Genomic DNA, 24850 nt, shown 5'->3' on the forward strand with positions numbered 1-24850 from the left:
AACATCTTCATAAAACAAACTACAGACACAGTGAGGGATATAAAGACATATTTGAATATATATGGGGGACATGCCTTAATTTTTAAGATATTTTATGCCTAAATTAATTTATACACTATTTGAAGATATACATAATTAATTTAGGTATATTAATTCTATTGAGAAATAGAAAAAAGAAATGGAATTGCCAGTGGATTTGAAATTCTTAGTCCTTGCAGCTCCTGAAGGCTGGCTGTATACGTCCCTTGCCTCAATATTTTAAGATATTTTATACCTAAATTAATTTATACATTCAATCAGTCAGAATCCTTCCATAAAGGCTTATGTTTTGTTTTTGTATCTGGTTTTCTTTTTGTCTTTTAACTTAGATGAAGATAGAAAGTCATATTGGAAATAAAACCTAAGAGACAAGTCATCAAAATTCTGAGAAAGAAGAGTAATAAGAAGAGACTTGGCCTATTAGATATCAAAATATTCTTAAAGCTAAAGTAGTCATTCAACAAAAAAATCAAAAGAAAATAATGTACAAATCAATGAAACAGAATAAACAACATAGAAATAGAACAAAGTATGTATGGAAAATTAGTTATGATGAGGGTAGAATTTCTAATAAATGAAAAAATTGATTAACAAATGTTTTGGGGAAAACTGGATGGCCATAGAGAAAAATCTCTCACTTATCTTAAAATAAGTTCAAAATGAATACAAAACATAAAACATTAAAATAAAATAAAGGTATATCATAAAAATAGAAAAATATTTTTAAATATATACTTAGAAATAACTTTTCTAAGTGAGTTTGGATGGTGAGAGATCAGATTTTTTTAACTCTGAAGGTTAATTTTTTTAATGAATAAATCTTGCTATTTAAAATCTATATTTGAAACCAACTTTATGAGACTTAATTCATATGCAGTTAGATGCAGAGCATTTTAAGTGTTGAATTTGATCTATTTTGACATAGGTACACACCAATGTTACCATCACCATATTTAAGATACATAACACTTACATCATCACAAATGTTCTCTTCGACTCCTTTCCCAGTCAATCCTCATTTTCTACCTCCAGGTTGAAGCAAACATGGATGTACTTCCTATCATTATAGATTAGGTTTATTCATCCTGGAGTTCTGTACAAATGAAACCACACAATATGTGCTATTTTGTGTCTGGCTTCTTTCCCTCAAGATAAGTATTTGAAATTCATCCATGTTGTTGCATGTTTCAAGGATTCATTTTTTTAACGGACAAGTAATATTCTACCGAATGCATATATGATGACTTCTTTATTTGTTGGGGGCATTTCTTTCCCAGTTTTTGGCTATTCTGAATAAAATTTCTGTGAACATCTGTGTCCAAATCTTTGTATGGATCTATAGTAAGCTGAGGAATAGCCTCCAAAAAAATCAGGTCCTAATCCCTGGAACCCATCAATGTTACCTTTTATGGGAAAAGTGTTTACACAGATATGATTAAGCTAAACATTTTGAGATGGGGAGATTAGCCTGAATTATGCAGGTGGCTTCTAAATGCCATCACTAGTGTCCTTAGAAGACAGACAGAGGGAGATTAGACACACAGGGAAGAGAAGGTGATGTGAAGACAGAGCAGAGAGAGATTTGAAGACGCTGGCTGTGAATATTGGGGTAATGCTGTCACAAGCCAAGGAATGTCCTCAGCCACCAGCACATGGAAGAGACAAGGAACCGATTCTCCCCGAGAACTCCTGAAGGAAGAGCAGGACTGCCAACACCTTGTGCTAAGATTTCGAACTTTTGGTCTCCTGATCTGTGGGAGAATACATTTCTGTTATAGCAAGCTACCCTATTTGTGGTAATTTTTTACAGCAGCCATAGGAAACTAACACAAGAACTACACTTTGAGTTTTCTTTTTTTAATTTTGATTTTTATCAGGTAAATACCTAGGAATATCAGTGCTAGATTGTGTAGTAAGTATAGGTTTAACTTGATAAGAAACCACTAAATTCTTTTCCAAAATGGCTGCACCATTTTCAGTTTTTACTAGCAATAAATGAGTTTCATGTATTCCATATTCTCATCAACACTTCTTATTTTCTGTTTTCATTTGTTTGTTTAGTTTTAACCATTCTAGTAGGTATATAATGTTACCTCAATATAGTCTTAATTTGCATTTTTCTGATGACTAAAGATCAGAGCAACTTTTATTGTGCTTATTGTCCATTTGTATAGTTTCTTTTGTGTAGTACTTTCTCAGATATTGTGCCCCTTTAAAAAAAACTGAATTGTCTTCTTGTGAAGATCTCAGTCATCATCTGATTGATGAGATGAGCTGGGATTTGAATTTATAGTCAGAGAGGGGAGGAGTGCAAATTTAAAGGTCTCACTGTACTCCACACAAAATAACCCAAAATCTCTGATCTCAGACAACTGTCACATTCTGCAAATGCTCAGGTAGAAAAGTCTGGTGGCCTACAACAAAGTAAGTATTAAGCAGGAGTTACAAGTAAAGGGCAGGAGCTAGAACCAGAAGTCATAGAGACATAAAAGATGAAGTGGGTAGTATAAATTTAGCCAGGGTGAATAAACAAAGCAGGAGGAGAGAAAGAGAAGCAGATTGCCAGAGAAAGATGACTGGAGTGGGAAGACAGAGAAAGAGAGAATCTTCCCTGCTTTCCCCACAGTTACCTAGCTCTCTGGTTTCCAGCCTTTTCTGAGATTTATTTTGTGCTCCCGAGTTCCACTTGTAGTGGACAAGCATTTCATTTGCTGGTTTAGCACACCTGTCCATTTTTGCTTACTTAATTTTCTTAGGGAAACTGTTCTTCCGTTCGACACGATCTTATGGTAACTCTCAGCCACCATGTCCCACCTGCCCTATGCTTACCACCTTGCTTATCAAGATGGAGAAAATGCCTCTCTTTCAATCAGTATTCCACTAGTGCTTTTAGTTTCATTCCCTCTTTCATTCTTAATGATCTTACTGTTTCACATACCCCTTCTCTCTCTGGTACTAACAATACTTCCATCTTAAATTGAGATCTTTGGAAACAGACGCTGAAACAGTGATTTGTGTGAAAAATATAGATGGGGGTGGGCAGGGCAGTCTCAGGAAGAATATCTATAAATGAGCAAGGGAAGCAGGACTTGGCAGAAGGAAAATGAGTGGCTTTTCCAGTAGAGGTCTCAGCCAGTCCTGTGGAGATATAGCATGGTCCTTCAGAGTTGTCCCTAATTAAAGCAAAGCGCTGGACAGTGGTTAGGTTTAGAGTTATGGTTAGAGTTGAGTGAGCTCAGAATGAGGCAATATGAAGGCATGCCCTATAAATGGGGTTTTCAGGGAGCTCGCTGCCAGTCAGGTCAAACTATGATTCTTCTGTGAGCATGGGGCTTTCACAGGAACTCTAAACTGACAAAGATTCTGTCCTTGCTGAAATTCTACTCAGGCTCCCCTCAACTCTCTTCTCAACTAGACTTTGACTTTTTTTTTTTTTTTTTTTTTTGCGGTACGCGGGCCTCTCACTCTTGTGGCCTCTCCCATTGTGGAGCACAGGCTCCAGACATGCAGGCTCAGTGGATTAGGGGCCCAGCCGCTCCGCGGCATGTGAGATCTTCCCGGACCGGGGCTTGAACCCGTGTCCCCTGCATCAGCAGGTGGACTCTCAACCACTGCGCCACCAGGGAAGCCCTAGACTTTGACTTTTGAGCTTCCATTTTCATCTCTGCATTGTTCAAACTTAGCAAGAAACCTACTAAGTCAGTTTAGCCATATTCCTCCATTCTCCATATCTGATCACTCTTGGTATCTAATTGGGTTCCCCCTCCTCTACCATCCCCCAGGTGATGTCTGGTCACCCTGGCCTGCCTTTGGTAAGAACCTCGTTAGGTCAATTTAGCCAGAATCCCCTCTTCACTGTGATGTTTCCTCTTAGCAATTTTCCATCCACTGACCCCCACCTTTCTCCCTGACTGTAAATTGTGAATTTTCCTTATTGTATTCAGAATTGAGCCCAGTTCTCTATACTGAGGTCGCTTTTCCCCTATGTTCATGGTTTTTCTGAATAAAATCTGTTCTTACCACTTTACAGTCCAGCTCTGTTTCTTCTTTGACAAAACCTACTTTGACTCCTCCAGTGACTCTTAGGCTGTTGGTTTTCATCGGTACTGTGGTTGCAAGGCTGCCGATTTTCAAGCTACGATGGAACTGGCAAGAAGGAGCTGGGAACAGGCAAGTTAAAAATGCCACGTAGCTCCCTGTTCTTACCAAGACTGTGTTGTTTTTTTTGAATAAATTCCCCTTGGGTTGTTGCAAGTCTTTGGTTAATTTCCAGAGTACTGAAAAAGTTCATAATTTTGGCCAATGTCCTCATTGATTTTATGACGAAGAAAGTTTTCAGAGGTCCTCATTCCATCACTCCAGAAGTGCTTCGGCTTATCTTGGAATTTAGACAATCGTGCTGTAAAAATATACTGGCATAAAGTTCATAGGTTCTAAAAATTAGAAACAGAGATATACTGTAGTGATTCCCCCTGGCTCTGCTTTTCTTATGATATGATATAATAGGTGAGAGTTAACCATCCTTTGGGAGTAGCTGGCTGACTTTAATGGCATAGCCCTCCTCCACCATGAATCTCTTGTGAGTTAAAACAGGGTGTGAAATGCCTACTGTTGGCTAAAAGACTGCTACATCATATCTCAGTTTCAGAATCTGGACCATTTTTCCAAGCCTTTCAGGCCTCCAAGTCTCCTGTTAATTCCACAGTTTCATTTAACCTATTTCTTCTGGACAAGTGTAGAATTTTATAGTTCAGATCCCTTCCCCAAAGGTCTTGGAGTGAAGAGATGCTCATGTGTGATAAACATCAAGATCAAAGGTGTTGCTTGAGATAATTTCAATCTCTGTTTTTGTTTTTTAAAAATTTATTTATTTTATTCATTGGTCTTTGGCAGTGTTGCTCAGGCTTTCTCTTGTTGCGGATTGCAGGGGCTACTCTTCGTTGGGGTGCGCAGGCTTCTTGTTGCGGTGGCTTCTCTTGTGGTGGAGCACAGGCTCTGCACATGGGCTTCAGTAGTTGTGGCTCGCAGGCTTAGTTGCTCCGCGGCATGTGGGATCTACCCATGTCCCCTGCATTGGCAGGCAGATTCTTAACCACTACGCCACCAGGGAAGTCCCAATCTTTATGTTTAGACACTTCCATTCACCTCACTGGAGGGAAATACAGCCATAAGTGGTAGAAATAGGTGATGAGACTTGTGTGCAGGGACTTTTTGTCCTCGGCTCTACCTCTAAGTGTGTGCTTTTCCATAGTTTTTTCCACACTGAAATTCTCATCAGAGGAGACACTTTAGCAACATTTCCCACATGCTCTGACATTTTTTTTTTTGAGGAAAATGTTTCATTCTATTAGGTTAATTCCACCCCAAAGTATTTGCATAAGTGGTGTGGGTCTGGCCTTTGACGTTATCTTCCTGAATGTTCTCTGATTGCTCACTCAGGCGTATTGTAGACGCAGGGTCTGGTCTCATTGAATCTTGTGCTATCTTTACCAAATCAAATCTGTAAAGTTCACTTGCAATTTAACGTATTGTTTCTGAGTCATCTTGACATTTTGACTTCATAAGTGTAAACTGAAAACTGCATTTACTGGAAATTTGTTTTTAAAAATAAAACAACATAGGCCAGATCCCTGATCTACAGATGCATTATAAAATTAGGCAATGCTTATGAGATAATGCTTCTGAAAGAAATTTTTTAAAAGAAATTTATATGTGTTTTTAAAGCATATAAAAGTATAAGACTGCATTCAGTAGGAATAGAAAATATACAAATAATAGTGTAAATTATTACGATGGAATCTAGTTTTTTAAAAGGCGGGGGAGGGGTTCCCTGGTGGCCTAGTGGTTAGGATTCCGGGCTTTCACTGTCATGGCCTGGGTTCAGTCCTAGATTGGGGAACTGGGATTCCACACATCATGCAGGGCGGCCAAAAATATAAAATAAAATAAAAGGGAGGCAGAGAGCATAGTCAAATGTTAAAAGGGTGACGATGTTTAGCATTGTTAAAAGAACTGACCGGGAAGTTTCTCTTTATTTCAGTTATACATATTATAAATACGTAAGATTTTTGACATAGCGAACCTGTATTTGAAAATCAGTGCATAATGGTTTTTATTAATAGAACCTTTGCATAATTCATAATAAATGACTCTAGTAATATTGAAAGTTGAAATTTTCCTGGAGGATAATTTTTATTAGTGACTTAAAGAGTCTAGAGTTATTTCTTGCTGCTGAATGGGATCACAATATGACCAATTCCATCACTTTATTTTTCTTAAGCATTTAGAAATACCCAGGCATGTTGGCATTTAGAGGTAAACAAAATGGCTAAGCAGGGGTGACGAGGAACTTCGAGTATGCTTACCTTATATATTCTAAGGTTAAGAATTTTGGGCAGTTATAAAAGGTTTTTTTTTACAGGGGGAAGGATACTTGGGAAATTTAAATATAGACTAAGTATTAGGTGACATTAGGAGATTATTATAAATTTTGTCAGGTGTGAAAATGTCACTGTGATCATGTAGAAATAGATGTTTACTTTTCAGGGGTGCACACTAAAATATACAGAAGTGAGATATTGTAACATCTGAGGGAAGCGAAGAGGAGGTGGTGAAGATACTTCTGAGTGGAGCCCGATACGTTCGGCTCTAATGAGTTCAAGCTGAACCACCCACTGAGGATTATGTCTCCTTGGTGAAAATCAGCCCCAACACCTCCTAGTTCCTGCTGGTCTCCTCCTGAGATGTGGCGGTGCATCTCTACCATGGGCTGGCCATTCAGCTCAAGTACCAGCACCCAGCGCTCTCTTGGATGTGCGTTCAATGGTCCGACACATGCCTGGAGTGGGGGATCAAACCCTCGACTGAAAACACATGATTCCAACACTGATCAGGGAGATCTGGCTGGAACCCATGATACCCCTACGAGATGTGTTGAATACTGTCCAGAAGTGAATGTGGTAGTTACTGGGCCTTGGGATCAGACAGTTAAATTGCAGCATCCCAGAACTCCTTGTAATGCTGGGACCTTCTGTCTGTGAGTAACACCCTCTCTGTCTGGAGATCAGCTGATTGTGGACAAGGTGGGCAGTAAAGTGTTAATGTGGGGATTACAGAACATGGGTTACATGCAGCAGTGCTGGATGTCAAACTTGAAGTACCAGGCTCGCTGCCTTTGAACATTTTCAAACAAGCAGTTATGTATTAAGCTCAGTTGAAGGCCAAGTGGCAGTTGAGTACTTGCTCCCAAGCCCTGAGGTACAGAAGAAGCATGGCTTCAAGTGTCAAAGAAAATAATATTGAGCAGATTTATCCTACCAATGCCATTTCTTTTAACAACATCTATGGTACATTTGCTATGGGTGGTTCTGATGGAGTTGTAAATATTTGGGGTCCAGTTAACCAGAAGCGATGGTGCTGGTTCTGTAGATACCCCACCAGCATCACATCACTTGTCTTCAGTAATGATGGGACTACACTTGCAATAGCATCATTATATATGTATAAAACGGATGACATGGGACACCCTGAAGATGGCATCTTCTCATTTGCCAAGTGACAGATGCAGGAAAAAAAAAAAAGTCCACCTAATCATCTCCTGCAAGTAGTTTCTCTATGGAAAGCTTTTCTGCTTCCTACAAATCATAGGATTTGTCGGAAGCAGAATCATTACCCCCTGGATGTGTTAGAGCCATTGTTGTTACATTTACTATGGATTTCTCTGTTTTCTGTCTTACGAAAACCTTGTCTGTGTGCCTTTTCATACTGACTTTGTGTAGAATGAGGGTTCTTTGTGTCTTTTGTATTTGTTATCTACTCTAAAATAATTTGACAGAAGAAAACTAAAAGAAGCAAATATGGCAAAATTTTAAAATCTAGGAGATGGATACATAAAGGAGTGTTCATGATACCATTTTCTCAACTCTTCTATATATTTGAAAGTTTCAATAATAATTTTTAAAATGTTTTGTAGCTAAAAAAATGTTTTGGCAACTGAGATTTTGCAACATGTGTATTAGCAAAATTTTTATTACCTTTTCTGGTTTTTTTTCTAAATTTTCTAAAGCCTTATAATACTTTAAAATATAAATCAGACTCAAATATTTGATTTATTGCTTGCTTTGAAAGAAATTGAATATAAAGGGATATAACAGTTCATCTAAAAGCTGTTTTTCATCTTTTTCTTTATTCTATCTTTTTTTCCTCCTTCTTTGCAATGTGATACAATTTCTATAAAAGGTTTCTAAACGAGATAACATAAATAAGAAGTAAACAGTAAAGTCAGGGTCACGAAGAAGTAAAGTAGAGCCAGTAATGAGACTAGTGCTCGAAAAAGAGAGTCTTAACATCCTAAACGTTTACCAGCAAAGGGTCACAGGTTTGGTTCTTAGCTTTCTAGCTATAAATTTAAAAATAGGAATATGAACAGTTATATCATTCAGAGTGTTCATAAAATAAAGGCACATTATTCACCCAGGAGAAGCACAAAAATTTCTTATTTGAAGTTTATCCTAAATAGGATCTGTGTGATATAATGTACAAAGCCCCAAACAATATGCTTAGGGTAACTACAGCAAGGAGTTTTTTGGGGGTGTATCTTAATGTAGGCAGTTGTCATTATGACAAAAAAATAATCACTGAAAATAAACCTATCGGGGCAAATACCATGGTATCATCCAGGTAAGCAGCAACTCAGAGGTCTTGAGAGATTTTTGGAGTAGCTTGAACAAACCATCTTAACCAGTTTCAAGAACCCAAAGGGAATTGCTAGATAAATATTAAAAGAGTCTTAGGGAGCCTGTAAGTTGTGTATGTTAGTGGGCATGAATGGGCATGAACACATTTTTCTGAGGACAGGTTTTTTAGCTTTTATCAGAAGGATCTTTGCTTCAGGAAAGATTGAGAACCACTAATTTATAGAAATAAAGAGGCTACACATCCATTAGGGATATCTTTTTCTTGAGCTTTTCAAAAATATATATGATAATGAGTTTTGAGATTGTTCTCTCTGCCTGCTTCTCAGAATGAAAAAATTCTGCATGTCCTCTAAAAAAAGGAAAACATATATCCCATGAGTCAGCTCACCAGAGCAGGCTGGACCACCTATAAAAGCTGAGGCACTGATTTAGGACTGATTGGTAGAGAAACCTGCTTCATAAATGCTTGGAGGAAGGGCCAGTGTGTATTTTCAGGAAAGATGAAGGTTTTTATAAAAAATAATTTTGTGTATACTCCAAATGAAATGAAAAAAAAAATTCATGTACTGCATTGATAAGTTTAACATGAATATTTTTAAAGCTGGTGTAATCAGAAGTTATCTTAAACATTACAAAATAAAAGTTGAATAAGTCACCCATAGACAGTCTGGCTTTGAGTGATGCAATTTCCTGGAACAATGTACTAACATAAATTGCTTTGTAAAATGTATTCCTCTGCAACTGAATGAAATACCTTGCCGAATGGTGTTTTAGCTGTAAATAAATTAAAAGTTTTCTTTCTGGCAGTAACGAGTCAGGCCAGAAGTTTCTTGAAGTCTTGGCTAGATCATAAGTATAAAAATTTATTATGCATCGTGTGTGTGAGTACAAATTAATATTTCATATATATTTTTTATATTAAGAAAATATATATTAACTATATATATAAGTATATTATATTTACATATATAGCCTTAATATATTTTTCTTAATATATAAATTATATACTATATGAAATCTTAATTTATACATACATATGTATATATATATACATACATGTGTATATATATTCTTAATATATAAACTATACAAAATATGTCTGTGTATTTATATATCTATATCTATATATCTATATCTGTATCTATCCCAAAGAGATTGAATAACTTGCTTAAGGTTTTACACTGTATGTAAATGGTGCAGTGGGATTCAAACCAAGGCAGTATATCTCCAGAGTGTACACTTTGGCCATTAAGCTAGACCCTCCATGTGCAATAATATGGTCATGCTATTTTCTTATAAAAGAAACAGCCTTTCCACTGTTTGTGTCTGGTCTAGGAGCCATGCATCTATTGCACTCAAAATGCTATTCAATTATTAAAGAACAAGTTAATATGAAAGGAGTATCTATCCCTATTATTTTCACCTGGAAACAACTAACTGCTCTGTCAAGAGCATTTGTATAGTGAACATTTTATTTAAGGTTTCACAGCTGAGAGAAGTCTAGAGCAGCTAATACAATAGCTGGATGTCTCCTTTTAGGCAGCTACTGTTTGAGTGTAGGAAGTATTGTTTCATTTGTATGAATTGAGTGTCCATTAAAATGGTTTATTCTTCATTCTTTCAAATTTCTCCAGCCAGCTTTATGACTGTTTATACCAGAATTAACACAATAATTCTACTCTAGGGGTTTATCCCAATGAAATTACTTAGGGAGAGCAAAAAAGCTATATTCATGAAGATATCCAGTATGTCTTTATTTGTAAGAGAATATAAGAAAATATTGGAAAGAAAACACCCCAGAGACCTTATATTAAGGGGGATAAAGACAGCTATATCAACACAATGCAATACTATAAAAATATTATGTATAATTATAAAAATTTGTAAAATCATGGAAAACGTCTGGCTAAGCATCAAGAAAGGATAGCAAAATACTAATTTATAAACATATACTTAACAACCGTTATAATTTCAACAACTAAAATTATATACTTGTAAAAAGAAACGTGAAAGAAATGGAAATAGTCGTACTGTGTTGGAATTATAAACATTTGTCATTTTTTCCTTAATCTTGTGATTTTTATTTCATAAATATTTCAAAAATTCCTTGACAACTTCCTGCATTTTCATTAGAGTTTTTCAGGATTTCATTAGTCATTAATGGACTTCCTCCCTTTTAAATACTGTCTCCTCCACTCATTAGTGGACAGGATTGTGCCAATTAATTAACTTCTCTAGACTGAATTATTTCTTCCCCTGCTGAAGATGGAGAAAATAACACTTAGCTCATAGAATTGTTTAGGTCAAATGAGATAGTGTTTAATACAGTGTTTCCTACTACATAGTATGTGCTTTAAAAAACAAAAAGAGCGCAAATGGATAAGGAAACTCAGCTACCATTTTGTTGAGTGTTCAGACTTTCACACTAATGTGTGGGACATTACCATTTTATGGTGAGAGAAAGAACATCATTAATAAGTCAGAATGAAAGTTACTCTGTTTTTAACCCTGTTTTGGGATAAATAATGAATTATAAAATACCAAGTATCAGACACAGCTTCATTTTTTTTTATCTTTTAAGGAAAAAAGTTATTTCAATTAAAAGAAGCTAACACTCATGAATAAAAATTTGAAAAATTGAGAAAAAGAGGAAAAAGATAAAACATGGTTTTATGACTCCCTCCAAAAATATAGCTCCTATTAACATTTGGGGATGGGAAGGGTTTATTCTCAGCTTTTTGTTTCCTATACATAGGATACTTTTCCAAAAGTAATACAGTTATATTGCAATTTTGTATTTCTCTTTCCACTAGAAATGGTTTTCTTTGTTGCTATATAGTTTCTTTAAACAGAATAGTAAAATGGCAACATAATATTATATTGATTGGGTAGTATAATTTATTAAAATGTTTTACAATAGTGTACCTTGTTTTTCACTATTAAAAAATAAAGCTATAGTGAACTTTTTTTGCATAAACCTTTTTTGGTTTTTAGGATTATTTCATTATTACTTTAGAATAGTTTTCTAGAGGTAGAATATTGGTTTAAATCATGAATATATGTAATGATTTTGATATAGAATGATACACTACATTGCTGACAAGGAATGAATAAAGAATAAGACAAAAAAAACCTAGACATTTTGGAAAATGAGAGTGTCTATTATTTAAACTTGTCTCTTTTATCTTCCATAAACATATAGAATTTTTTTACTGTATTTATTGATCATTTTAGTTTTTCTGTGTGGATTATCTATTCATATTGCTTACACACTTATTTTTAGGCAGTTCGTATTTCATTACCAATTTATATGAATGCTTACATTGAGAAAATTATTACCTTTTAGCATGTTTTCTTCAAGTATTTCTCCAGTGTCTTTCCATTTTAAATTTGATATTTTTGAACAAACAAAATTTTTAAACGTATGTTTTCAAAGGTATCTATGACTTCTTTTGTAATTTTTAAATTTCACTTCAAATTTTACATCTTTCAATGTTATAAACTTGATAAATATTCAATTCTATATTTTTTAAAATGTTACACCATCATTCGGTTTCTTTTATTTGTCTCTAACTATTTTGGTGAAAAAGGATTTCAGTTGCTTCTTCATGTTCATCTCCTACCAGAGGAAGGTATTTGTTTTCACTTTTTAAATAAATTTATTTATTTATTTATTTATTTATTTATTTATGGCTGTGTTGGGTCTTTGTTGTTGCGTGCGGACTTTCTCTAGTTGCAGCGAGCAGGAGCTACTCTTCGTTGTGGTGCGCAGGCTTCTCATTGTGGTGGCTTCTCTTGCTGCGGAGCATAGGCTCTAGGCATGCAGGCTTCAGTAGTTGTGGCTCGCAGGCTCTAGAGCACAGGCTCAGTAGCTGTGGCGCACAGGCTTAGTTGCTCTGCGATATGTGGGATCTTCCCAGATCAGGCCTCAAACCCATGTCCCCTGTATTGGCAGGCGGGTTCTTAAACACTGAGCCACCAGGTTAAGTCCTGTTTTCACTTCTAAGTTCTTTTCCCTTTAGAATTCTTGACTTCCTAAGAGTAAAAAGAAAAAAAATTAAAGAAGAAATGACTCATTCTGAAATGTTATAATTATTATTTCCCTTATCTTTTATTTAAAAAAACCTTTTATTTGATTAACTGGAAGAAAGTTCTAGAATGTCCTTATTTTCTGATAAATGCTTAAAAATTTGCTTCTTTTCTTACTGTTTAGTCAGAAAGAATCTTAGGCAAATTGACAAAAGAGCCCTAAATTATCAAAAGTAGATGTAATATGGAAATAGAAACTTAAACTTGAAAAATAAACAGAAAGAAATTAAGTACAAACATACCTCATTTTACTGTAGTTTGCAGGTATTGTGTCCTTTATAAATTGAAGGTTTGTGGCAACCTTGTGTTGACCAAACCTACTGATGCCATTTTTCCAACAGCATTTAATTTGCTCACTTTGTGTCTCTGTGTCATATTTTGGAAATTCTCAAAATATTTTTAACTTTTTCATTATTATTATATTTTTATGGTGATCTGTGATCAGTGATCTTGGATATTACTGTTGTAAGTTTTTTTGTTTTGTATTATTTAATTAATGTGTACACTTTTTTTTAAAGATATAGTGTTGGGCTTCCCTGGTGGCGCAGTGGTTGAGAATCTGCCTGCTAATGCAGGGGACACGGGTTCGAGCCCTGGTCTGGGAAGATCCCACATGCCGCAGAGCAACTAGGCCCGTGAGCCACAACTACTGAGCCTGCGCGTCTGGAGCCTGTGCTCCGCAAAAAGAGAGGCCGCGATAGTGAGAGGCCTGCGCACCGCGATGAAGAGTGGCCCCCGCTTGCCACAACTAGAGAAAGCCCTCGCACAGAAACGAAGACCCAACACAGCCCAAAATAAAAAATAATAAAATAAATAAATTTAAAGATATAGTGTTATTGCACATTTAGCAGACTATAGTATAGTGTAAACATAGCTTTTACATGCACTAGGAAACAAAAAAATCTTTGGACTCACTTTATTGTGATATTTGCTTTATTGTAGTGGTCTAGAACTGAACCCACAATATCTCTGAAGTATGCTTGCAATTCTAACTTTTATGAAATGATGTACAAATTATAAGTACAAACTTGAAGTAAATGCATAATAAATTGATTTCATTTTAGTGAATTACTCTGCTCCAAAAGAGGCTGAAATTTAGTCATTTTAAACAAGAGGGCTTCTCTCAGAGGAAATCATTTTTAGATTGAGGTGTCTTACTGGGAAGGAAGAACAAAAAGATGAATATTCTTCACATTTGAAAAATGAATATTGTATATAAAAATAAAAGGAATTTAGTCATATCTGATTTATAGATATATTTTTCCTTTAGCTATAAGCACATTCTTTAGAAGAATAGTTTTAGGGATACAAAGGTAATTTTGAAAGATCTTTATAGGTTAAGTTTGTAAGGACAGGTTAAAAAAATTTTTCTCTTGTCTAGATCTTTCCATTCTGACAAGCCATCTACCACCTTCATCTTGGTCTCACCTACCCCAGAAAAGGAGACTAGCAAGCAGGAAATCATCCTACAACTCTGAGGCACTAACTTTAGACTATCCAATATGGTGTAGCTTTTGTGATACAGTTTATGATTCTCCATACTTAGTGACTATCTTGTTTAATCTATTATAATTATTTATTCTGTTATTCATTTATTTAATATTTTTCAAGCTACTGACATTTTCTAGGTCCTTCAAATGGTTTCTAAGAATGAGGGAAAATATTCAAAATTAAAACTATTTAGGGACAGCTAAGATATATTTTTCTCAGTTTGGCTTAATAAAGCATATGGCTTCTCCATGTCTGTATTAGTTTAGTACCTTAAGACGTCAGCTATTTACCTGATGACTCTTGGGTTAACAAAGTTGAGAGGGAGGTTTTAGGAACACCCTGGCCATGTTTTCTTGCTGGGATAAATGTATACCAGGAGTGGAAATGGAAATGGGTAGAATAAGTATACCAATTCTGAAGCCCAAACTAAATAATATTTTCCTAGTTTGGTGCATTAACTTGAAGCTGTATCAGAGGGCAAAGAAAAAAAAAAAATCCCAGCACTGGTAGTGTTTCTAATCTAGGTAAAGTGACTAAGTAGTTTTCACATTCAATATGCTCACTTATCCTAAGGAAAACTCTTAGTTTAAATAGACTACACTATGGAAGATTTTAGATCCTGAAATTATATTGATCCTTTACACTCTAAATCACAATTCATAGATGAATTGAATTTGGGGGATTTTTGTAAAGACACAAAAATCCTCATGCATTTGAAACCTGCTATTTCTTTCTTTCTTTTTTTTTTTAAAAACATCTGTATTGGAGTATAACTGCTTTACAATGGTGTGTTAGTTTCTGCTTTATAACATAGTGAATCAGCTATACATTTACATATATAACCATATCTCCTCCCTTTTGAGTATCCCTCCCACCCTCCCTATTGCACCCCTTTAGGGGGACACAAAACACCGAGCTGATCTCCCTGTGCTATGCAGCTGCTTCCCACTAGCTATCCATTTTGCGTTTGGTAGTGTATATATGTCCATGCCACTCTCTCACTTTGTCCCAGCTTACCCTTCCCCCTCCATGTGTCCTCAAGTCCATTCTCTACGTCTGCATCTTTATTCCTGTTCTGCCCCTAGTTTCTTCAGAACCATTATTTTTTTTAGATTCCTTATATATATATATACCTTATAATCTGCCTCAGCAGATTCTGTTGTACATCTTAAAAATGTTTTCCACCAGACAAAGGACCCAATTTTCTGGTTATTAAGAGAATGCCCACCCACTCAACTCAGCCCTGTCGCTGTACCCTTACCGCATACTGAACTCAGCCTGCGTCGTTTTTATTTTTTGAATTCAGCCTGCATCTTAATCCCCTTTTTGACTAAACTGTTTCTCCTTTTATTCCTTCTGTGTATTGTGAGGTAGCGTTACTTGCTTGTATTTCCCTCATATTCTGTAAATCAAAATGTCTATAATAGATAGACATTCTGAGAGACAAAATCTGCTTTAGTATTCTCTGGAACTAGAACATTAGTCTTGGCAGACTGACATTCTGATTTTTCTACACCCAGTACTTTACCTGTTCTCCATATAGCAGCCAGTGTGATCTTTCTGAAAAACAAACACAAGCTCATATCACACCCCTACTTATTGGCTCTCCTTTCCCTTAAGATAAAGTTCCATATTAATTTCTCATTTATGCCATACTTCCAGATCTTCTAAAATATTTTTTTGTTATACCTAGAATGTTCTTCCCTCTTTCTCTCTCTCTCTCTCTTTTTTTTTTTTTTTGTGGTACACGGGCCTCTCACTGTTGTGGCCTCTCCCGTTGCGGAGCACAGGCTCTAGACGCGCAGGCTCAGCGGCCATGGCTCACGGGCCCAGCCGCTCTGCGGCATGTGGGATCTTCCCGGACCGGGGCACGAACCCGTGTCCCCTGCATCGGCAGGCGGACTCTCAACCACTGCACCACCAGGGAAGCCCTCTTATTTTTAAGCCAAGGTTCACGCACTCAGTAAATCTCAACTTTGCTATAACTTCCTCAGAAATACCTGCTCTACCTCTCATAATACATCATACTTCTTAGGCCAACTCACCTTATAATTATGAATTCAATGTCTGTACTGATTTTACTCTCCTTGGGAGCTGAGACAGTGTTTGGCTTTTCAACTCTGTGTCCCTAAATGAAATAGAAAACGATGCCTCTTTTGGATCTTGAATCCCTATAATCTCTCAAAACAAAGAGGCAGGACTACATTATCTTTCTAGCTAAAAATTATGGTTTTATGAGTCAGAAATTAGAACATTAGTCGCTCAGCCTGGGAAGTACAGTGAAATGACTACACATACATGATATTAGAATGATGATTAACTAAAAAATCAAATTTATCAAATAGCCACATCTCCTGCTTCCTAGACAGTGAGAGTTTATTTCCTGAGGATGAGGCGCCAGGAGCCCTGGAGAGGTAGAGGCCATGTTGGCCTCAGATCTCCTTCCCAGGGCCATTGTGCTGCTCCCCACAGAGACCCCCATCAGGGTTTGGTGTTTGGCTGCTGGTAGTACACTGACCTTTCCTCCTGACATGTGTTACAATAGATCCAGCCTCTTTTCCTGGGGGGACTTGAGTAACAACAAGGGTCTGAAAGGGCTTTTTGTTTATTTGTGTTTTACAACATTTAAAAACCAATCCAACAGATGTGCTCAGGGCTAGAGTGACCTTCCTACAAGATTCCACATTGATTATTCTAAGGATTCCCTCAACTTAAATTTAAAATATTAAAACTTTAAAAATGAGCATGCCTTCTAAAGCTATTGAATCCTAAATTAAATGTCTGCAGTTATTCTTAGAAGTGTGAGGTTGGGTTTGGGAGTGGGAGCGCATGAGGTATGGTCTGGGAAGGACACACATGGCTCTCTCCAGACATTAGCTGAGCAGAGTTTAATAAAGATATAGCAGAGTTTAATAAGGATTGAGGAGAGTTTAATAAATATGTTGAGAACCAATGAGGTGACAAAGGACTCATGCAATAGCCTCAGCACCTAAGATTTCAGCATCTCTAGGGCTGCAGGAGAGGTGCCACCGTATATATTCTGGGTCTTCGGGGAGGAATGTAGTCTCTTCCAAACGATGGCCTATGGAGAATAAATATTCAGAACAGGGCTTCCCTGGTGGTGCAGTGGTTGAGAGTCCGCCTGCCGATGCAGGGGACACCGTTTTGTGCCCTGGTCTGGGAAGATCCCACATGCCGCGGAGCGGCTGGGCCCCGTGAGCCATGGCCGCTGAGCCTGCACGTCCGGAGCCTGTGCTCCGCAACGGGAGAGGCCACAACAGTGAGAGGCCCGCATACTGAAAAAAAAAAATATATATATATATATATATATATATTCAGAACATTTTTTCTTCTAATCTTTGGTCCCTTTAGTTTCCTACCAGAGCCTCACTTTGTCTAAACCCAACCAGAGACCAGAGGACCACAGACCATGGATGAATGTGGAGGTCCACCTTCTAGGGCACAAAAAGCAGAGTGGACAGGAGCAGAGAGCAGATCCAAAGCAGTAACTGGAGAATATTCAGCAGAGGTGGGTACCTGGGTTTGTAAACTGTGGGATCAGATCTGTCCTGAGAGTAGTCAAAACTCAGGCTTCCCAGGGGGTCATATAGGACTGAGGCAAAATGAAAGAAACAGACTGAGAGCATGAAGGCCAAGAAGTGGGCTGGGGAAGGCTAGAAAGGGAACCAGATGTCAAAGCTGGGGACCAGCAAGAACGACTGAAGGACAAGGGGCTGGAGGAAGACCCGAGGGTGGGGCTCATTACTCCAGGATGGGTCTCAACATTGCCAGGCTTCTGTCTCATAGTCTTTCTATTTTTTATTTTATTTATTTATTTTTATTGGGGGACAGTTGCTTTACAATGTTGTGCTAGCTCGTGCTGCCCAGTGAGGTAAACCAGCCACATGTACACACATATCCCCTCCTTTTTGGATTTCCTTCCTATTTAGGTCACCACAGAGCACCGAGTAGAGTTCCCCGTGCTATACAGAAGGTCCTCATTAGTTATCTATTTTATACCTAGTGGTGTATATATGTCAGTCCCAATCTCTCATTTCATCCCACCCCCATCTGTACCATTTTTCTAGATTCCACATATATGCATTAATATACAATATTTGTTTTTCTCTTTCTGGCTTACTTCACTCTGTTTGACAGTCTCTAGGTCCAGCCACATCTCTACATATGACGCGATTTCATTCCTTTTTATGTCTGAGTAATATTTCACTGTATATATGTATCACATCTTCAATGAATATGATACACCATATTAACAAATTGAAGAATGAAAACCATATGATCATCTCAAGAGAGGCAGAAAAAGCTTTTGACAAAATTCAACACCCATTTATGATAAAAACGCTCCAGAAAGTAGGCATAGAGGGAACGTACCTCAACATAATAAAGGCCATATACGACAAACCCACAGCAAACATCATTCTCAATGGTGAAAAACTGAAAGCATTTCCTCTAAGACCAGGAGGAAGACAAAGATGTCCACTTTCACCACTATTATTCAACATAGTTTTGGAAGTCTTAGCCAAGGCAATCATAGTCTTTTTAAAGTTAATGTTGATACTAAGTAGGATAAAGGGCCCTGTGCAGTCTTCTCCTAGTCAAAGCATGATCATACAAACTCAAGATCATTCTTAGAGTAATAGCAACTACAAATATTCACAGGCCACATAGCATCATGTGCAAAAACTTTAGCTCTAAAATGTTTTCTCTAACTCAACTTCTATTTTATTCCTCCAGTCCACAGAAAATGTATTCTTAGTCATTTCTGGGTAAACACAGTAATTTTGAGATTTAACATTCTGTCAGTTCAGGATTTGCTCTCTCCCTCTTTTTCCTCACAGTAGCATCTAAGTTTGTGAGCATGTGTACATAACAACATGAAATTCCAGGAGGCTGTCTCTGGGTCCTTGGGGGATGTTCTGTGCCTTGCTGTTGTCCACTGAGATGTACAGTCCCCTCTGGTCTCTGGGTAGGGTCTGGCCCTTGGTTAAAGATTGGTAGGCCCTTTCAACTTTTTACCACCTGGAAGGCACTTATGGTCTTCCCAAGCAGGAAGTGGCAGACTTTCTTTGTCATATAGGTCTATCTGCTTCCTCTACCATTGCGGAGTGTTTCTCCATTGTTTGCTGTGGCGATCAGATGAGAAATGAAGCCAAGTTAGCCTCTACTACTTAGTCCCCAAGCTTAATAGGGCAGGGTTCTGTCATGCATCCCTTCACTCCTGCCATAAACCTACTACTACCAACAAAGGGCAGAAGGTTGTCTCTCCATCTCTAATCATTTCTTCTCTTCCCCATCTCAGAGGCTCTTTCCTGGTCTGGCGAGAATAGGTATTGTGGTGCAGACACTGTGCAAGCTCACTCAGTAAATATTCTTGCCAAATCTTTCGTTCTAACTTATAGACTTCAGAGTTCTTAAAGTCAAGAGCCAGGGGTTAGACATCATTGCTTCCCATTTCCTCCACTGGTAACACCTCCTCTCTTTGTGGACTCATATATTCTGATCTCTAAGTTTGGGGGGGGGTCACTGAGTTAAAGGCTGGTTACATGGAATGTGTGTATGGTAGAGGGAGGGGCATATGTATGATCATGACATTGTGAATTAGATGAAATTTGTTCTTAAATCTTAATACATTTATTTATTTTATGATATAAGTTACAGGTGTACAGCATTATGATTCAACTACTGGGTACACTACAAAGTGATCACCAGCACAGGTCTAGTTACCATCTATTACCATACAGTTGACCCCCTTCACCCGTTTCACCTACCCTCCCAACCCCCTTACCCTCTGGCAACTACTAACCTGATCTCTGGATCTATGAGTCTGTTTTTGTGTTATTTTGCTTATTAGTTTCTTTTTTTTTAATTCCACATATGAGTGAAATCATACAGTGTTTGTCTTTCTCCATCTGACTTATTTCAGTTAGCATGATATCTTCAAGTTTCATCCATGTTGTCACAAATGAATTTCATTTCAAAAAAGGATTTCATTCTTTTGTATGGCTGAATAGTATTCCACTGTGTATGTATATACTACATCTTCTTTATTCATTCGTCCATCTATGGACACTTAAATTGTTTCCATATCTTGGCTATTATGAACAATGTTACAATGAAGGGGTGCTTTAGATATATGTATACATTATGTATATTACACATATGTATATACATAGATATTATACATAGTATACACTAAAAGTATATGTGTGTATATATATATACACACATAAATATATAAACACACATATATGTTTCCTAATACAAGTTATTGAAAACTAAAGACTTAAGAATATTAAGGTAAACATGACTTCTTAAATATCTTCCCAAATGGGAAGCTCTAGACCAGATGTCTACAGGTTTTCTGTGGCCCTTGTTTTCTGTGAAGGACCAAACAGTAAACATTTTAGGTTTTGCAGGCTCTACGGTCTCTGTCACAACTACTCAGCTTGGCCACTATAGCACAAAAGCAGCCGTAGACAATACATATGTGGTAAGCATTTTCATGGTCCAATGAAACTTCATTTATGAGCCCTGAAATTTTACGTTTCATATAACTTTCAAACAAAGTATTTTCCTTCTATTAACATTTTTCAACTTTTTAAAAATGTAAACATCATTCCTAGCTTGAGTGACAAAACCCAGGGTATTGAGCCAGATGCGGCTCACAGCCAGTGGTTTGCAAAACTCTCATGTAGACCCTCAGGATGACCCTGGCAAATAGTGGACAGGTCTCAGGGCTGAGTGTGAGTTTGGCTGAGTTAGGCAGGCAAAGCTGTCACATCAAGAAGCAGAAGAGGGCTTCCCTGGTGGCGCAGTGGTTGAGAGTCCGCCTGCCGATGCAGGGGACGCGGGTTCATGCCCCGGTCTGGGAGGATCCCGCATGCCGCGGAGCGGCTGGGCCTGTGAGCCATGGCCGCTGAGCCTGCGAGTCTGGAGCCTGTGCTCCGCAACGGGAGAGGCCCACGTACCGAAAAAAACAAACAAACAAACAAACAAACAAAAAAAGAAGCAGAAGAGCACAGCTTTAGCTTTTCATCTTTAATAAGGACCCTCTATTAGCTCTTTTCACTAAGGAAAAAAGGGTGACTCTGGCTTTCTGCCTATTTTCTGAGCCTGAAAACCCCTTCCATCTGATTTTCCTACATTCAGTATGTTTTAGTTTAGAATGCCAGTTTTCTTTCTCTATCTTTGGTCCAGATGGTGAAAAAACGAGACGAGCCAATGTTTTTATGACTTTTTTTTTTTCTTATATGACCTGTTAGCATCAGTAATGGTGATAACAACAGTTACAGAAAACCACCAGTCCTTAATGGAAAGAAAGCTTAATCAAGATCAGAAGACCTAGGTTTCATCCCCTATTTGTAACTACCACCTGAAAATTACTTAAACTCTCTGGATATCAGTTTACTTACTTGTAAAAGAAGGGTCTTGGAGATCAGTTCTAGTTGTATGAACAACTGGTTCTTCTTTTTATAAATATCATTTTAATGAGAAGCCTTGAGGTAGGAAATAAGTTCTGCTAGAGATGTGGGAACATTATAGAAAGATATGCCAAAGTAGGGGAAATAGCAGATTTAAACAGTAAATTCACATTTGTATTTTTGTATTTACTGAGTTTTATAGTAACAAAGTATTCAGAATAAACTCAGCTATAGTAGTTTTTAACATGTTTCTTTCTCTGGAAGATTCCATAATTTAGCTGGATAAAGAGCCTCTGGTTTACATCCATTTCCTTGAAAGAAAAGAGAAGAAACACATTTTTAAAAAATTTTCTGAATTAAGGCTTTTCAACCTGAAGATGGTGCTATGATCCCATTTTGAAATTCAGTTTTGATTTCTAATTTAAATTCATAGGAAAAAACACAGTTCTTTGATTTAGTTTATTTTTATTCAGAGGTAATAAGTTTTAATTATTTCTCTTTATTTTTGTGTTTTATTATTATAATGGGAGAAACTGTCTTCATCATTGGAAAACCTACTGTAGTTACTCTGAATGCTAAGTACTTGCTTAGACCAAATAATAATCAACTTCATGTCTTCTTTTCTTTTAGATTTTGTTGCTTACCTTCAGCAGTGGGTTCCCTGTGACTCTCAATCAATTTATTTTGCTGTTGCTGTTCTCAGATAAAATTGCTTCACTGGGAATTAGGTGATGAACAGCTAAGGATAAAAAAAATTCCATATGAGAATGATTTCAACCTCTAGTTTGTAATTATCAGGTAAAAAAAGATTTCCTGGAATTAAGCCACAGGAACTCTGGCTTAAGTCAGAGCTGTCAGCTGGGAAACCAATTTCCAGACTTTTTGAAATTTAATTCATTGAATTTTTCTTGTAACTGGATTAGAAAATATGATTAAGCAAAGCAGGATATTCTTTTACTGGATCAGTCTGACTTTGAATGAAGGAAATAGATACTGAAATCATAAAGTAGAAGAAAGAAAGGGGGCTTTAGAGCTGTTACCCCTTGAGGGACTTACAAAGAAAAATATAAAAGAATACACACCCTGGCCATTTTTTTTTTAAACAAAAGGGAGAGTAACATTTTGCTTTGTTGTCCATGAAGTTGTTCAGGTAGCTGAATTTTTACCTTAAACTCTGATGCTAGGCTACTTTGAATTAAAAACCCACAAATAGAAATTTTTTATCAAAGTACTCCATAAATGCTTGCCAACTAGTTCTTTGTAATCACCTGTCAAGTGACTGAGCTGGAAATGTTAAAAGCTGGTATGCGTGTGGTGTGTGTTCAGGGATATATATAATTCCACACAGTGCAAGACTTTAAAATACTGATGAATATAATGTTCAAAAAGAAAGAAAAAAATGAATCTTTGGGACTATCCAGTACGATAATTTTTTGGGGGATCATTTGAGGTCATGTATGTGAAAATGCATTAGGAATTATGACATTTTTATGCTAATGTGAAACAGCAGTACTGCTACTATTCTAAGCAACAGTGTGTATATTATACTATCTTAGAGGCTTTTTGAAAATTTATCCAGGGACTTGTTTCAATATAAAGAAAAAGTAGTAATAGAAAGAATAAGGAAAATTATTTCTGGATTCTTTTAAAATTAGGATAGATCTCAAGAAAGATTAAGTCAGGATCTACATGAATAGTATAAAAATAAAAAGGCTTTAGGGCAATTGATGCCTTATAATAAAGGAGAATTATGTTTGTAAGCTTATGAGCCTAAGTATTTGTTGCTTTCTGCATCTGTTCCTGTACATAAAATTCTTATTTTCTGAAGGAATTCCAGTGGCCTTGACCATAACACTAATCAGTCTTTTATTTCATTGTTACTCATTAGAGATTAAACTATTTCACATTAAGCTTGGTACCTTTTTTTGTTTAAAGAAAAGTAACTTTCCTCTTTATAGCTTACATCTTGAAGTTACTCACTATAAATTTATATAAATCAGGCATAATGACAATTTAATAAGAACTTCAAGTCCTATTCATCCCATGAGAGTACTATTGTGACGTCTTTCAGAGAGCTTTGTGATTGCTCAGCCCTACGCTTAAGCCCTATAAAATGATGGGCTTTGAAATGCTGGTCAGGGTAGAGTGAAAAGCAGTTGCTTACAATAGTAGCCAACCCTCAGCCAGTACCAAGTTCTGGTTCAGCTCTAAGGGCAAGAGCACTGGTGGAGACTTTGTCGGCCTCACGGGACTTCAGCACCTGAGACAGCTCTAATATTATCCTTGGAACAGAAAGCTCCCTAGGAACACTACTCAACAAGGTAAGTGAAAACTTAACCTTTCTTCTTTTTTTTCTCCCCCTGTCTCTGGAACTTTTCTCAGGATATATTGAGGTTTTTTTTCTCTTGAAAAAGAATTTTACAGTGTTCCTCCTTTACAACAACAAAAATACAGGTTTCTAAGTCACCTGGTAAGTATAGAAATGCCTCAACTTCCCACATATGAATGGGTTTTCTGAATTCTTTAGTCGGAAAATGCTTTACCCTGTTTTTTCTTTTACTCAATGCTCCTTTAAAAATAATGTGTTAAAGTAGGGTTTTGGGGTTTTTTTTTTTTGGCTTGTATGTAAATTTTTGACTGAAGGTTCAGTGGATACATTTGTTTTGGAAGTTTCAACTTGTTTTTTAGTGCTGTTCTTTCTATTTCATATGTTAGTTATGTGAACTTAAAAAGCATTTATTTTCCTCTTTAAATTTAAATGCTGTGAGTTTTACAGACAGCACAAGAAACAGACATCAAACTCCTAAATTTCTATTTAGAAACTATTTAGAAATGAAATGTGTAAGTGTATTAGATGTAAAAATATACAGGCTTTGTATTTAATATATTTTTCCTTTTATGGCAAAAATTATTTCAGTGGTAATATGTGGTTCAATTATTTTTTTTGTATTAATTTTCACTACAAATTGAGTGAGTTTGTTCAAAACCAAACTCTTTACAGAGATTAAACTCCATGTTAATTGTAACATCTACAATTAAAAGAGGAAAAATGTATATACAGAATAATTTTATAAGGATATGTATATACATATA

At 36.7% G+C, this 24850-nt stretch overlaps 1 pseudogene across 1 annotated transcript; it reads left to right on the top strand.

The window, feature by feature from the left end:
- Positions 1-4179: 4179 nt before the first annotated feature.
- On the top strand, positions 4180-7629 carry LOC308625905 (mitotic checkpoint protein BUB3-like; annotated as a pseudogene). Its single transcript has 2 exons — positions 4180-4209; positions 6672-7629. The product of its transcript is annotated as a mitotic checkpoint protein BUB3-like (transcript).
- The last annotated feature ends 17221 nt before the right edge of the window (positions 7630-24850 follow it).

This window comes from Mesoplodon bidens (assembly GCF_964165515.1).
Source record: "Mesoplodon bidens genome assembly, chromosome: 12".
In the NCBI taxonomy this organism is placed as follows: Eukaryota; Metazoa; Chordata; class Mammalia; order Artiodactyla; family Ziphiidae; genus Mesoplodon; species Mesoplodon bidens.